The sequence below is a fragment of the Callithrix jacchus genome, chromosome X (assembly GCF_049354715.1).
Source record: "Callithrix jacchus isolate 240 chromosome X, calJac240_pri, whole genome shotgun sequence".
NCBI lineage: Eukaryota > Metazoa > Chordata > Mammalia > Primates > Cebidae > Callithrix > Callithrix jacchus.
In genome coordinates this window covers 36780937-36796589 of record NC_133524.1, presented here as the reverse complement: position 1 = coordinate 36796589, position 15653 = coordinate 36780937, and the positions used below count along the sequence as shown (strand labels likewise).

Genomic DNA, 15653 nt, shown 5'->3' with positions numbered 1-15653 from the left:
TTCAGTTCTATACAGTTTGAATGCTAAAAATGTTCAGGCTATAATGAAGGCTACAAAGGTCAAATAAAACAAGAGTAAAATAATATAAAATTAACAGAATTAATATAATTTAATATATTTAATAAAAGTAATTAAATGGAAAATACATTTAATTTTATATTAAATGGGAATTTGTACACAGAATAAAATATTCATGTGTTGTATCATATTCTACCTTATTCTAGGCTTGGGAGAAGTAATATAATTTTGATTTTCAAAAACATACACTTACAAAGGTAAGGTACAAAGGATGACTCATGAAAAGGTACAGTGCCCTCCAAAATAATTACTTGAATCTTCTAATGTTTACAGACATAAATCTGAAGAACATATATGGCAATGGATACTAAAAGTATGAAATAATAGTGGAAGAAATATTAAGTTGAATCAGGCCTAATTTATTGATATGAGCTTACTAATCAGAGATTCTACATTTAATGTTGAAGCTCAGGGAGTTAGTTTGGTTGGTTGGCCGAAACATGGACCAACAAGTAGCCCACAGTGAGCAAGTTGGAAACGCCAAAGCTGTTTTGGTTTTGTGTAGAGGAAAGGATTCAAAGGCTTAGGGAGCATGAAGAAGACAAATTTCATTAACATTTTCGTAAGGGGAGTCCTGGCATTACTGAAGAGTCGTGTGATCATTTTTCTCTGTAGGCCAGACATTACAGTGAGAACTGCAGTCACCAAACTGGGAAACCCTCATGCAACAGGAATAATTGGATCCTAGGCTGGCAGAGATCAGGTGGTGGCATTCAACTATCAAAGACAAGGTGGGCATTGTTACCATAATGGATCACAGAGTCAAAACAGCAATCAGAATAGTCTCATTAACACAGACCTATGGCATTGTCTAGATAATTATTGTGTTCCAAAAGTAAAATAGATATAAAGGCTACTCAATCCTAAATTGACCTTATAAGAAGAAAGTTCTTAAGTGAATAAAAGTCTAACCTGAATGATAAAAACAGAGAGTCATGGCCCTTGAATCAATTCCCAGACTTGAGCTAGTTACAGACTAAGAACTACCTAAATGAAGGGGAGGCCAGGTATCCTTAAGCAAGGACTTCAATACATTGCTAAAAGCTTATACTGTTGATCTGTTCCACAGCCTTCCCCAAATGGACTTAAGGCCTTTTATCAGGGTAACTGTGCATTGGGGAAAAGAAAATAATTAGACCTCTCAGGGTTTACTGGTCACTGGCTCTGAACTGACATTAATTCCAGGAAGCTCAAAATTTCACTGTGGTCCACCAGTCAGAGTAACAATTTATGGGAGTCATTCAATCAATAAAGCTTTAGCTTACATTATTCTTGCAATGGATTCAGTAGGTCCCTAAGCCAATCCTGTAGTTATTTACCCAACTTAGAAAAGCATAATTAAAATAGATATACTCAGTAGCTGGCAAAATCCCCATATTGGTTCCCTGACATGTGGAATAAGGTTCATTATGATGAGAAAAGCCAAGTGGAAGCCACTAGAACTCCCTACATTTTGGAAAATAGTCAAGTAAAAGAATACTACTTTCTGTGAGGGATTGCAGAGATTAGTGCCATCAGAAAAAACCTGAAAGAGGCTGAGGTGGTGACTCCCACCACATCCCCATTTAACTTGCCTTTTTGGCCTGTGCAAGAGACAGACCAATCATGAAGAATGACAACAGATAATCATAAGCTTACTCAGGTGATGACTTCAATTGCAGCTGATGTACCAGATATTGTTTTGTTGTTTTAGCAAATTAATACATCCCGTGGTATGTGGTATGTAGCTATTGATCTGTCAAATTCCTTTTTCTCCATATCTGTCAATAAGGACCACCAGAAGCAGTTTGCTCTCAGCTAAGGCCAGCAAATAACCTCCACTGCTCAGCCCTACATTATAATTTAGTTCATAAAAATATCGATTGCCTTTCTTTTCCACAAGATATCTATCACATTGATCCATCACATTGGTTACATTATGCTGATTAGACCTAGTGAGCAAAAACAGAGTTACTTTAGACTTATTGGTAAGACATTTGCATGTCAGAGCTGGGCCACTGGTCTTTTCAAGACTTCAGAATAAATCTGAAACATCAGCTCTTCTTGGGTCTCAAGCCTCCCAGCATTTAAACTGTAACATATACCATCAGGTCTCCTGATTCTAAGGCCTTCAGACTCAGGGTGGAACTACACATTGACTCTCCTCAGTTTCCAGTCTGCTTACTAAAGATCATGGGACTTCTCAGTCAACATTTGGTTCCGTTTCTCCAGAGAACTTTAACATAACACCTTCTTCATGTTAAATTCCCCAATTGTAGAAAATAATAGCTATAGAGAACCAATGCCTATAGAATTTAAACCATGTTTTAACTAGAAAATGATCTATGTAGACCTCTGGGGTACTAATAATGTTCTCTTTCCTGACAAGAATTTTGAATACAAAAGTGTTTATTTTCCAATGATTGGTTAAAATATGCAAATAACTTGTCATTTTTTTCCAGCATCCATTAGCTGTTCTTCCTGATGCTCTCCCTCCTTCTACTCCTCACCTCCAAGAGGCCCCAACATCTGTTATTCTCCCCAGTGTGTCCATGTGTTCTCATCATTCAGCTCCCACTTATAAGGAGAATATGTCATATTTGGTATTCAGTTCTTTTGTTAATTTGCTGAGAATAATGGCTTCTAGCCCCATCCTTGTCCCTGCAAAGGACATGATATCACTCCTTTTTATAGCTGCATAGTATTTCATGGTGGATATGTACCACATTTTCTTTATCCAGTCTATCATTGATGGGCAGTTAGATTGATTCCATGTCTTTGCTATTGTGAATAGTGCTGTAATGAACATACACATGTATGTATCTTTATAATAGAATTATTTACATTCCTTTGGGTATATACCCAGTAATAAAATTGCTGGGTCAAATGGTATTTCTGCCTGTAGCCTTTTGAGGAATCACCACACTGTTTTCTACAATGGTTGAACTAATTTACACTCCTACCAATAGTGTAAAAGCATTCTTTTTCTCCACTACCTTGCCAGTATCTGTTTTTTGACTTTTTTAGTAATACCCATTCTGACTGGTGTGAGACAGTATCTCATTGTGGTTTTATTTATTTATGTATTTTGAGACAAAGTTATGCTCTTGTTGCCCAGGCTGGAGTGTAATGGCCCGATCTCAGCTCACTATAACCTCCGCCTTCCAGGTTCAAGTGGGTCTCCTGCCTCAGCCTCCCAAGTAGCTGGAAGTACAGGCACCCACCGCCATACCTGGCTATTTTTGTATTTTGAGTAGAGATGGGGCTTTGCCATGTTGGCCAGGCTGGTCTTGAACTCCTGACCTCAGGTGATCCACCCGCCTTGGCCTCCCAAAGTGCTGGTATTACAGGCATGAGTCATCACACTCAGCCTCATTGTGGCTTTAATTTGCATTTCTCAAATGATCAGTGATGTTTAACTTGTTTTCAAATTTGTTGGCTACATGTATGTCTTCTTTTGAAAGGTGTCTGTTCATGTTCTTTACCCACTTTTTAAATGAAGCTTATTTTTTTTAATTTGTTTAAGTTCCCTAGAGATGCTGAACATTAGACCACTGTCAGATGAATAGACTGCAAAAATTATCTCTGATTCTGTAGGTTTCCTATTTACTCTGATAGTAGTTTCTTTTGCTTTGCAAAAGCTCTTTAGTATAATTAGGTCCCATTTGTCAATTTTTGCTTCTGTTGTGATTGCTTTTGGCATCTTTGTCATGAAATTTTTGCCCATGCCTATGTCCTGAATGATATTGCCTAGATTTTGGTCTAAAGTTTTTATAGTTTTCGGTTTTACATTTAAGTCTTTAGTTCATCTTGAGTTGATTTTTGTATATGATGTAAGGAAGGGGACCAGATTTCATTTTCTGCATATGGCTAGCCAGTTATCCAAGCACCATTTAGTAAATAGGGTATCCTTTCCACATTGATGGTTTTTGTCAGGTTTGTCGCAGATCAGGTGGTTGTAGGTGTGTGAACTTAATTCTGGGCTCTCTATTCTGTTCTATTGTTCTACATGTCTGTTTTTATACCAGTACCATCCTATTTTGGTTACTGTAGCCTTGTAGTATAGTTTGAAGTTAGGTAGCATGATGCCTTTTACTTTGTTCTTTTTGCCTAGGATTGCCTTGGCTATTTGGGCTCCTTTTGGTCCCATATGTATTTTATAAACAGGTATTTTTTTTTCTAATTCTGTGAAGAATGTCAATGGTAGTTTAATTGGAATAGCATTGTATCTACAAATTGCTTTCGGCAGTATGGCTGTTTTCATGATATTGATTCTTCCTGTCTATGAGCATGGAATGTCTTTTCATTTGTTTGTGTCATCTCTGATTTCTTTGGGCATTGGTTTGTAGTTCTCATTTAATAAGTACTTCACTGTCCTTATTAGCTGTATTCCTAGGTATTTTGTTCTTTTTGTGGCAATTGTGAATGGAAGTTCATGCATGATTTGGCTCTCTGCTTGCTTTTTGTTGGTGTATAGGAATGCTAATGATTTTTGCACATTGATTTTTGTGTCCTGAGACTTTGCTGAAGTTGTTTATCAGCTTAAGAAGCTTTTTGGCTGAGATTATGGCATTTTAAATAAATATCCAAATAAACAAAATTAAAAATGAAAAGAAGACATTACAACTGATAGTGCAGAAGTTCCGAGAATCATTAGTGACTACTATGAGCAACTATATGCCAGTAAATTGGAAAATCTAGAAGAAATAGACAAATTCCTAGACATGTACAACCTACCACGATTAAACAAGAAAGAACAGACCAGACTAGACCAATAACAAGTAACAAAGAAAAGCCCATAACCTGATGGCATCACTACTGAATTCTACCAAACATTTAAATGAGAGCTAATAGCAACCCTACTCAAACTATTCCAAAAAAAATAGAGGAGGAGGGAATACTTCCAAACTCATTCTAAGAGGACAGTATTACCTTGATACCAAAACCAGACAAAAGCACATTAAAAAAAAGAAAACTAGAGACCAATATCTCAAGAATATCAATGCAAAATTCCTCAACAAAATACTAGGAAACTTAATTTAGCAATGCATTAGAAAGGTCATTCATTACCAACTGGCATTTATCCCTGGGACGCAAGAGTGGTTCAACATATATAAATCCATCAATATGGCATGTCATATCGACAGAAGGAAGGATAAAAATGATATGATTATTTTAATTGATGCTGAAAAAGCATTTGATAAAATCCAAACTTTCTTTATGAAATAAATCCTCAAACATTAGTTATAGAAGGAACAAACCTCAAAATAAAAAAAGCCATATAAGGCAGGCCCTCAGTTAGTATCAGACTGAGTAAGAAAAAACTGAAAGCCATTCCTCTAAGATCTGGAACATACAAGGATGACTACTTTTACCACTGTTTTTCAACATATTACTCAAATAGCATTTTAAATAATAGCTATTTTAAATAGCTAGAGAAATCAAACTAAAGAAAGATATAAAGGGCACCCAAATTGGAATGGAAGACGTCAAATTATACTTGTCAGCAGATGATATGATCTTATATTTGGAAAAATGTAAAGACTTCAGAAGAAAACTATTAGAAGTGATAAACAAATTCATAAAGCTGCAAGATACAAAATCAACATACAAAAATCAGTAATGTTTCTGTATGCCAACAGTGAACAATGTGAAAAAGAAAAAAAAATGTATTCCCATTTACAATAGCCACACATAAAATCAAATATCTAGGAATGAGCTTAACCAAAGAAGTAAAAGGTCTCTATAAAAAAACTACAAAACACTGATAAAAGAAATTGAAAAGGTGGAAAAAATATTTTATGTTCATGGATTGGCCAAATCAATATTGTTAAAATATCCATACTATGCAAAGCAATCTACAGATTCAATGAATCCCTAACAAAATACCAATGACATTCTTCACAGAAATTTTTTTAAAAAATCCTAAAAGTTATATGAAGCCAGAGAAGTCCTGGAAGAGCCAAAGCTAGCCTAAGAAAAAGAACAAAACTGGAGGAACCACATTACCTGATCTCAAATTATACTATGGAGATAGCTCTCTAGTCATATTCAAAACAGCATTGTAGTGACATAAAAGCAGAAACATACAACAATAGAATAGAATAGAGAACCCAGAAATAAATTCATAAACCTGACGTAAATTCATTTTCAACAAAGATGCCAAGAAGGTACACTGGAGAAAAGACAGTCTCTTTAATAAATGGTGCTTGGAAAACTGGCTATTTATATGCATAATAATGAAATTAGACTTCTATCTCTCATCATACACAAAAATACAATCAAAATAGATTTAAAACTTTAAGATGTCAAACTATTAAACTACAAAAAAACATTTGGGAAAATCTCCAGGATATGGTCTGGGCAAAAATTTATTGAGTAATACCCCACAAACACAAATAACCAAACCAAAAATCAACAAATGATATCACATCAAATTAAAAAGCTTCTGTACAGCAAAGGATTCAGTCAACAAAGTAAAGAGACAACTCACAGAGTGGGAGAAAATATTTGCAAACTACCCATCTGACAAGGGATTAATAACCAGAATATATAAGGAGCCCAAACAAATCTTTAGAAAAAATATAATAATCTGATCAAAAACTGGGCAACAGATTTGAATAGACATTTCTCAAAAGAAGACATACAAATGTGCCATCATTCGCAGCAAACTGACACAAGAACAGAAAACTGAATACTGCATGTTCTCACTCATAAGTGAGTGTTGAACAAGGAAAACACATGAACACAGGAAGGGGAATATCATACACTGGGGCCTGTTGGGGGGTGAGGGGCTAGGGGAGGCATAGCAGGGGTTGGGGGGATTAGGGAGGTATAACATTAGGAGAAATACCTAAGGTAGATGATGAGGTGATAGATGCAAACCACCATGGCACGTGTATACCTATGTAACAAACCTGCATGTTCCGCACATGTACTCCAGAACTTAAAGTATAGTAAATAAATTTTTTAAAAATTAAAAAGAGGAGACATACAAATGTCAAACAATGTCAAACAAGAATATGAAAACATGCTCAACATCATTGATTGTCAGAGAAATGCAAATCAAAGCTACAAGGAAATATCATCTTGCTCCAGTTAAAATGACATGTATCTGAAAGGCAATAATAAATGTTTGCAAGGATGTGGAGGAAAGAAACTCTTGTACACCGTTGGCGGGAATGCAAATTAGTACAACCACTATGGAGAACAGTTTGGAGGTTTCTCAGAAAACTAAAAAAATGTGCAACTGTATGATCCAACAATCCCACTGCTGGCTATAAACCCCAAAGAAAGGAAATCAGTATATCAAAGGGATATCTGCAATCTCATGTTTATTGCATCACTATTCACAATAGCTAATATTTGGAGGCAATCTAAATGTCCATCAACGGATGAATGGATAAAGAAAATGTGGTGCATATACAAAATGGAGTACTATTCAGCTGTAAGAAAAGAACGAGATCGAGTTATTTGCAACAACATGGATGGAACTAGAGATCATCATGTTAAGTAAAATAAGCCAGGCACAGAAAGACAAGAATTGCATATTCTCACTTATTTGTGGGATCTAAAAATCAAAACAATTAAACTCATGGACATAGAGAGCAGAAGGATGGTTCCCAAAGGCCGAAAAGGGTAGTGGGAGGGTGGGGGAAGTTTGAGATGGTTAATGGGTACAAAAAAAAAAAAATTAAAAGAATGAATAAAACCTACTATTTGATATAATAATTGTGTACTTTAAAATAACTTAAAGAGTTTAACTGGATAGTTTGTAACTCAAGAGATAAATATTTGAGAGAATGGATACACCATTCCCTATAATGTGCTTATTTCACCTTGCATGCCTGTGTCAGAACATCTCCAGTACCTCATAAATATATATACCTGCTATGTACCCACAAACATTGAAAATTTTTAAAAAATGAATCTCTTAAATGCCTGGTAAGTGTCAGGCAAAAGTTAACTTCCTAATATGTGTTACTTCATATAGTACTTATTGAATTTTTATTATCATTTCCTCTTCTTAAAACATAGTTGCTTTAAGAAAGATTGTATAATGGAAAATATAAAGTACATACAATTATAGAAATAAAACTACAATAAAACTGTACTGTGTCTTTCACTCTATTTCAACAATGCTTGATCAAACATATCTTGTGATGATTTTGAAGCAGATCCCAATCATCACATAATTTCAGCCTGAAAAAGTCTAGTGTTTCTAAAACAAACTGTTTTTTTGATATGGCCATGATGCCATTACTATTAAAAATATTTTAAATTTATTTCTTAATACCATCAAACAGCCTGACAGTGTTCATATTTCTTTGATTGTTTCGTAATTGTCTCGTGTTTTTGTGGACACTTCTCCTTAAGTATGTAGAATCAGCATCTAAATAAGGTTCATCCTTGTGATTGTGTTATATGTCTTTTGAGCCTCTCTCTCTCTCTCTCTCTCTCTCTCTCTCTCTCTCTCTCCCCCCTCTCTTTTTGTCACACACATGCTTTCAATCTCTAGGTTACTACAAAATAAGATGGTGCTCATCCCTTTTTACAGAGAAGGAAACTGGAACTTAGAAAATAAGTACACTTCCCCAAGTTTGCGTAGCTCCTAAATAGCAATGCCAGAAGTAAAACCAGTCTTATTCACCCTCTTTGATTTTTCTCTATATCAGGTTACTGCCCTCACCTTGTCTCCAATTTTATTTCTTTACCTTATTTAACTCACTGCCTCTTGCCTTCTTGTTTATACTAAAATATTTTTATATCTTCACATGTCCAATTTGAAAGCCCACAATTTAAACAGCAGACCCTCGAGGAGTCAGACACACCCAAAAATGACATCAATACCATTCAACAGTAAGTTACAGAATAAGGGAAAATAACTTTTCCTTGCTTGTTTGCTAAATTGTTTCTTAAGTTTATGCTTGGATTCTTTCTGAGATGATATGTAGCTATAAAAATCAGTCATTGTCAATGCCATTAGGGGACCATCTAATTCCACCTACATGTATTGGTGGGTCTCTCAGACCTTCTGCACTACTACCCCACCCGCAGTCTCTCAATCCTTTGTCTCTCCAAAAGCACAAGATAAAGCTGTTTTCTGAAGTTCTCTTATCTGCCTAAAGTCCATACTTCTCAAAGAAGAAAACAATTACCTGAGATCTCCTCCCTGAGTTGTGTCAACTGAAGAATCATGAGGTTCTTAAATTTGGAAAGCAGAGCTTAATTTCTCATAAAGGGTTACGGCCTTAAGGTTGGCCATTCTGACAGGCTAGAAGGCATAGCCTCTGGCCAGAAGCCACAGTCGCTTTGACAGAGTGGTGAAAGGAACAGGAATTTATTCTGAGTAGGGTAGCTAAATATGCATATTTAATAAGCTAAAAGAGGAGTCATGAATATTTATGAAAGGAAAAACATGTACATGTGCAATTGAGCTTCATTCCTCTACGTAAGTTGTGTGTTCAAGAAATGGCACCATTAGTACAATCCAGGGATGGTTTTGGGCTGAAGGATTGCTAGTTGGTGTCTGTCAAAACTGCAAGAAACTGGCAGCATCAGTGGTTGGTTGGCAGATTGATAACAGCAGCAGTGGAATGAATCTATTAAAAGGGTTTCCGTTTAACTCTCAGAGAAGAAAGCCTAATAGTAGTGAATGAGGGAAGGTCTGTCTAACCTCCCTTTCTGTCAAGGCTGGAAACTCCATTTTTAAGGTTATTTTGAGGTCCCCTTGGCGATGAAGGGTCCATTCAATCAGATGAAGGGCTTAAGATTTTATTTTTATTTCTCAGTTTTTATTAACTTAACACATATCACAGAAATAAAGACTGAAGTCCATCCACACAACTGGACAGACTTTTATCACACTGTTCTGCAGGCCCAACAGACTTTGTCCCAAGTCTGTATATTCTCCAAGCCCATTGAATTCCCCTAGAATTACTTATTATTCCCTTTAAAATCATCCACCTTTTCCCATCTCTACTACTTCTATGAAGAAGGGTATATAAGCATCTGTACCCCATTGGGTTACTGGGTAATCATTCTCCCATGATTCCCCTGTGCTATGCACATTAGAATAAAATTTTGTATGTCACATCTCCGGTTTATCTGTCTTTTGTCTGTTGGCTTTTCTGTGAAATTTCAGAGGGGGAAGCTTTCCTATTACCCCTACAGCAATCATTTAGCCCTTCCTTTAATATGGAAATATAGTTTTGTAATTTGTTACATTTTTCTGAACTTTAAAAATTAAAAATGTTTTTAATGTTATATATTTCATAGAATTTGTGTCAGAAACAAGTGTGATCTCCTAGCTTTCCACCTTCCTTCCAATACATTCTTTAACTACAATTAACTATAGCAGTATTTCTGAATAAATTAGACTATGCAGTCATCTCTCGGTATACGCAAGGGATTGTTTCCAGGACTCCAGCATATATCAAAATCTGAGCATACTGAAGTCTAATAATCAGAACTGTGGGACCCATATACATGAAATGTGGACCTTCCATATATGTCGGGTTCTGTTCCACAAATATTCAATATTTTCAATCCACATTTGATTGAAAAAATATATACATATATGTAGACACACAGAGTTCAAACCTGTGTTGTTCAAAGGCCAACAGTATATATATATATTTTATTTATAATGCTGGAGGACTGGACTATTTCTCATATGGTCACCAAACTATTTTTATAGCAAGCTTATCTAGTAAGCATTTGGATTTTGGAAGGCATCCTTTTACCTTTATAAAATCAGCATTCATGGCATAGAGCAACATTAGACCAATTTAGGAAAGTATTGTTTACAATGCTCTTTTAAAATTTGAATTTTTAGTCTTGAGATTAATACTGAAATTGGTATACAAAATATTTGATCATTAAAAGTTTCCATTATTCAAATGAATTGGAAGCTACCATACTCTCAAAATTCATATATTGCAATATGACCTGGAATACTAATTTGACCTCTAGTTCCTTGATCATTGACGTTTAAAGAACTAATGGTGGTGGAGTTGTGACCAAGTGTTCATGATTGCCTATTATTTAACTTAGTTTGACAAACTTTTAGTCAGAATTTTCTCTGCCCTGAAGGGTCCTGGACCTTGTCTTGCTTTCAATTCTGGTTAAACATTCTCCCTGCTCATCCTGAAAACTGGCTCAAAACAGTGAGAAATTCTCAATTAACCTTCAAAAGTTTTTTCTAGCTATGCTTATGTTTCCCTATAAACAAAAAAATATTTTCAGTTTAATTTTTAAAATGGATACAGCTCTTAAGATAAGATTTTCTCTATTTGAATATTCTTCTTGAATAAAGTATCTCTTTATCTATGTCCAGATTTTCAAAGAATTTTTGTTGACTTAACTAAATTACAGTTCTTGCTTATCTTTGACTTAGTGTTTTTCTTCACATTTAATTCTAATCCCCCTACTTCCTAATCTCTGATGGAAACATACTAGTCATTGAATGTTTTGAGCATAGAGATGATGTTTCTATTTTTAAAAGCTATTAGGCTTGAACTCTTTTTAGAGAATACCATTGAAGAGTCTTTTTTTAATACCTGAAGATTTGCTTTTGAATCATTTTTACAACTACTAGAAATGTGTAATACATCTATGTAATCCTTTTAAATAAAGGTCATGACTGCAGTACTATATTTCAAACTTTCTAAGGTTGAAGGCAAAAATGTTTATTGTTTTCAGCAATGTTTTTGCTTCTCCTAGTGTTTAAAGAGGAAGATTCAGATCTGCATTTGAAATGTGAGCTCAATCAAATCCTGAATATGGACCTCCAAGTGCCACTAATTAAGTAAGCCAAGGAAAGGGCTTTACCTTTTTTTGTGCAGCGACAGATGTCTAATTTCGAATATGAGAGAAGGTTGACCATAGGCACTCTGAAAAGCAATAATATCCATGTGACCATCACCCTCCTGGTGTTGACCAAGGTCAAGGTGGGATGACACACTTAAATTACCCTTTAAAGAAATACACAGAGCTGCTACCACGTAATCATAACAAATTGTTTATGTAGAAAGATGTTGGGTTTGCACTGAAAAGTCATTTTTTCCCCAGAAAGACAACGAAATTTTTGTTTTGTTTCTTAATCTCACTAAATAATACATTTGAAACAAAGCATTCTACTATATAAGTTTAAGCAGTACAGTGTAGTCGTTCATTCACAGTAGTCCTCAATTATGACTGCATATTAGAATGCCCTGGATTCCCTAAATAATACCAGTACCCAGGTCTCACTCCAGAATAATTAAATGCAAATCCCTGGAAGCAGGTGGGTGGCAACATGTTCTAAAAGTTGCCCAGGATATTCTGCTGTGTATCCAGGTAGCATGATCTTTGGTGTTAGGTTACCAGTCTGAGAATGCCAGTCCTAACACTGTCCAATTGTGTGACTGAGGGCTGCTTACTTAAACCTCCTCCAGACTCAATTTTTATCTTTTGATATGGAGTTATTAGTATTTTATGAAAACTGAGATAAATATGTAAACATCTTAGCATGTTACCTGGTATATAATAACTGCTTTCTTTGTGCATGCTATTGTGGACATTATTACTATTACCATCACTACTACTATTATTACTGTAGACTCTATTATCATATGTTAAAATAAAGTACAATCTATTTTTATGATTGAGATGAGGTACAGTCTATTCTCACAGAGCAGCCAAAGTGATTCTTGTAAATGCAAGCCTGTTCATGTTGCTCCTGTGTGCAAATCCTTCTGCTAGCTTTCCAGCTGATGCCAGATGCCCACATTCTTCCGAATATTTACCCTGAATATTTACCTATTTATGACCCTCTTAGTCAGTCCCATGTCCTCCATTCATCTCACCTCCTCCACTGAAGTACATTCACTCAAATCACCCCCTCAGCACAGACCTCCTTTCAGTTCTTCAAGCATGTCAGATCGGTTCCCCTCAATAGAGGCCTTTGAACGTCCTCTATTATTTTTCCCTACACATTAGAGTGTGCCCTCCCTCGACTCCTTCAGGTCTCTGCTAAAATGTTACCAGTGACATTCTGCTTTGCCAAAAAGCATTTCTTTTCTCCACCAAAACTCTCCAAACATGGGTTTTCTCTATAGATAACACTTACCACTTGAAAGTAATAGATCTATTTGTTTACTCTTTGTCTCCATCAAGGGAATTTATGAGAAGATATTTGTTTAGTTAAGTATCATATCACCAGTGCCCAGAAAAGTGTGTGTTGTGCCTAAGTTAGTCACCAAATTTTTGTTCAATAAAGGAATAAATGGTATTTTTCCATCTTACTTCTTTAATGCTTACCTCAGTACTCATATATCACTAAAAAAAATCCTCAGTATTTTAGGGATGGGTTTTTTTTTTTTTACTTGCCACAATTCTAGCATCAATGCAGCCAAAAAAGAGTTTTCCAAGAATTAATAATCTCTTTTTAGTGATATCCTGGAGTTTTACATTTGTTTTGGCACCTAAACAAAAAGAACACGGCTCTGACATCCTCTGGACTGACCCATCCATACTATGCTTCTAAGAAGCTGATGGTTCTCTTCAGCTCATACTAAAATGCTTACTTCCTTTCCTTGCTTAACACAGCCACGGCTTGTTGTCCCAAGAAGCATCTGACACGGCGGGTAGCAGCTCCAAAGCATTGGATGCTGGATAAATTGACTGGTGTGTTTGCCCCTCGTCCATCCTCCAGTCCCCACAAGTTGAGAGAGTGTCTCCCCCTCATCATTTTCCTAAGGAACAGACTTAAGTATGTCCTGACAGGAGATGAAGTAAAGAAGATTTGCATGCAACAGTTCATTAAGATCAAGGGCAAGGTCCAAACTGATATAACCTACCCTGCTGGATTCATGGATTTCATCAGCATTGACAAGACGGGAGAGAATTTCTATCTGATCTATGACACCAAGGGTCACTTTGCTGTACATTCTATTACACCTGAGGAGGCCGAGTACAAGTTGTGCAAAGTGAGAAAAATCTTTGTGGGCCCAAAAGGAATCCCTCATCTGGTGACTCATGATGCTCGTACCATCTGCTACCCTGATCCCCTCATCAAGGTGAATGATCCCATTCAGATTGATTTGGAGACTGGCAAGATTACTAATTTCATCAAGTTCAACACTGGTAACCTGTATATGGTAACTGGAGGTGCTAGCCTGGGAAGAATTGGTGTGATCACCAACAGCAAGAGGCACCCTGGACCTTTTGACATGGTTCATGTGAAAGATGCCAGTGGCAACAGCTTGCCACCCGACTTTCCAACATTTTTGTTATTGGCAAGGGCAACAAACCATGGTTTTCTCTTCCCTGATTAAAGGGTATCTGCCTCACCATTGCAGAAGAGAAAGACAGAAGACTGGTGGCTAAACAGAGCAGTGGGTGAAATGGTCCCTGGGTGACATGTTAAATCTTTGTACGTAATTAAAAATAATTTGGCATGAGTAAAAATGTAAAATGCTTACTTCTACTACAGAACAGTGAATTTGGAACATTTATGTTCAACTTTCAGTATACTATTACAATAAAATTTTTCAAATTTTAAACTGTAAGCTGCCCATAGCATGCACACTATGCATGCTTTTTTTTCTCTCTCTCTCCTTTGAAACATTTTCTCCTTTATTATCATCCCTTTATCATCCTATGCCAAGAGATGTTATGGAAATTAAAAAATGGTTGAGGAAGGAAGATTCTGTAAAAGGATCCACTTTCTATGATGAATGCACTGAGAATGTGGATTTTTATCCCTCTCTGTTTGCCTGTCTTCCTGGAACCCAGCATATCTATTGTGTTAATTTTGCATATATTGTATTTATCAAATTATGTCGTATATTATATTTTCATTTATATTTACTTATATTTCCCACCAGATTGTGAAATCCTCAAAATCTGAAGCAATTTTCATATGTATTTTTTTGTCTGTCCTCCATGCTTTGTGCATAACATGTGCTCCGTCATTGTTTCATTGAATGGAACATGTTCTTGAACAAGAAAAATGGCACTTTTAACCTGCTTGGCTTATTTATCTGCAGTGTCTCATTTTAGGAAATCATTAGTAAAATACCAGAGCTGATTCTATAGTGCTAATAAGAATATAATATATATGATGGTAGATGTAAAGAAATGCAGGTTTCAACTCAATGAGGGAAGTTCTTTCTCAACTCTGTTCACCAGTGGAATGGTTTCTTTAGAGGCAATAAATTCTTCAGCACTGAAAGCATTAGAGTAGGGAATGCCGGCCATCTTTGAATAAAGGACTTCATTGATTTTGTGAAATGTGTCTGTGCTGTCTTCCAACAGTTAAATAGTAAATAAATACAAATAATGCAATAAACAAATTCAATCTCTTATTGGATGTTTTCTTAAATATTCTCTCTAAACACATGATGCTATCTTTTGCATTTTTGAAGTAAAAGTTAAGAGAATTATATTTTGATTTTACTGTGGTTTTTGTTTTGTTTTGTTTTTTTGGACTCTTGTATATTCTTCAATACCTGAAAGATGAAGACAGTAAGTGCATTTTATACATTGTAGAACTCAGCCATCAAGAATATTTCAATATCCCCAAGAAAACTTGCATTCTTCAGATTCCAGAA

General features: G+C 35.7%; 1 pseudogene; it reads left to right on the top strand.

The window, feature by feature from the left end:
* The first annotated feature begins 13691 nt into the window (after positions 1 to 13691).
* On the top strand, positions 13692 to 14443 carry LOC100410687 (small ribosomal subunit protein eS4, X isoform-like; annotated as a pseudogene).
* Positions 14444 to 15653: the final 1210 nt, after the last annotated feature.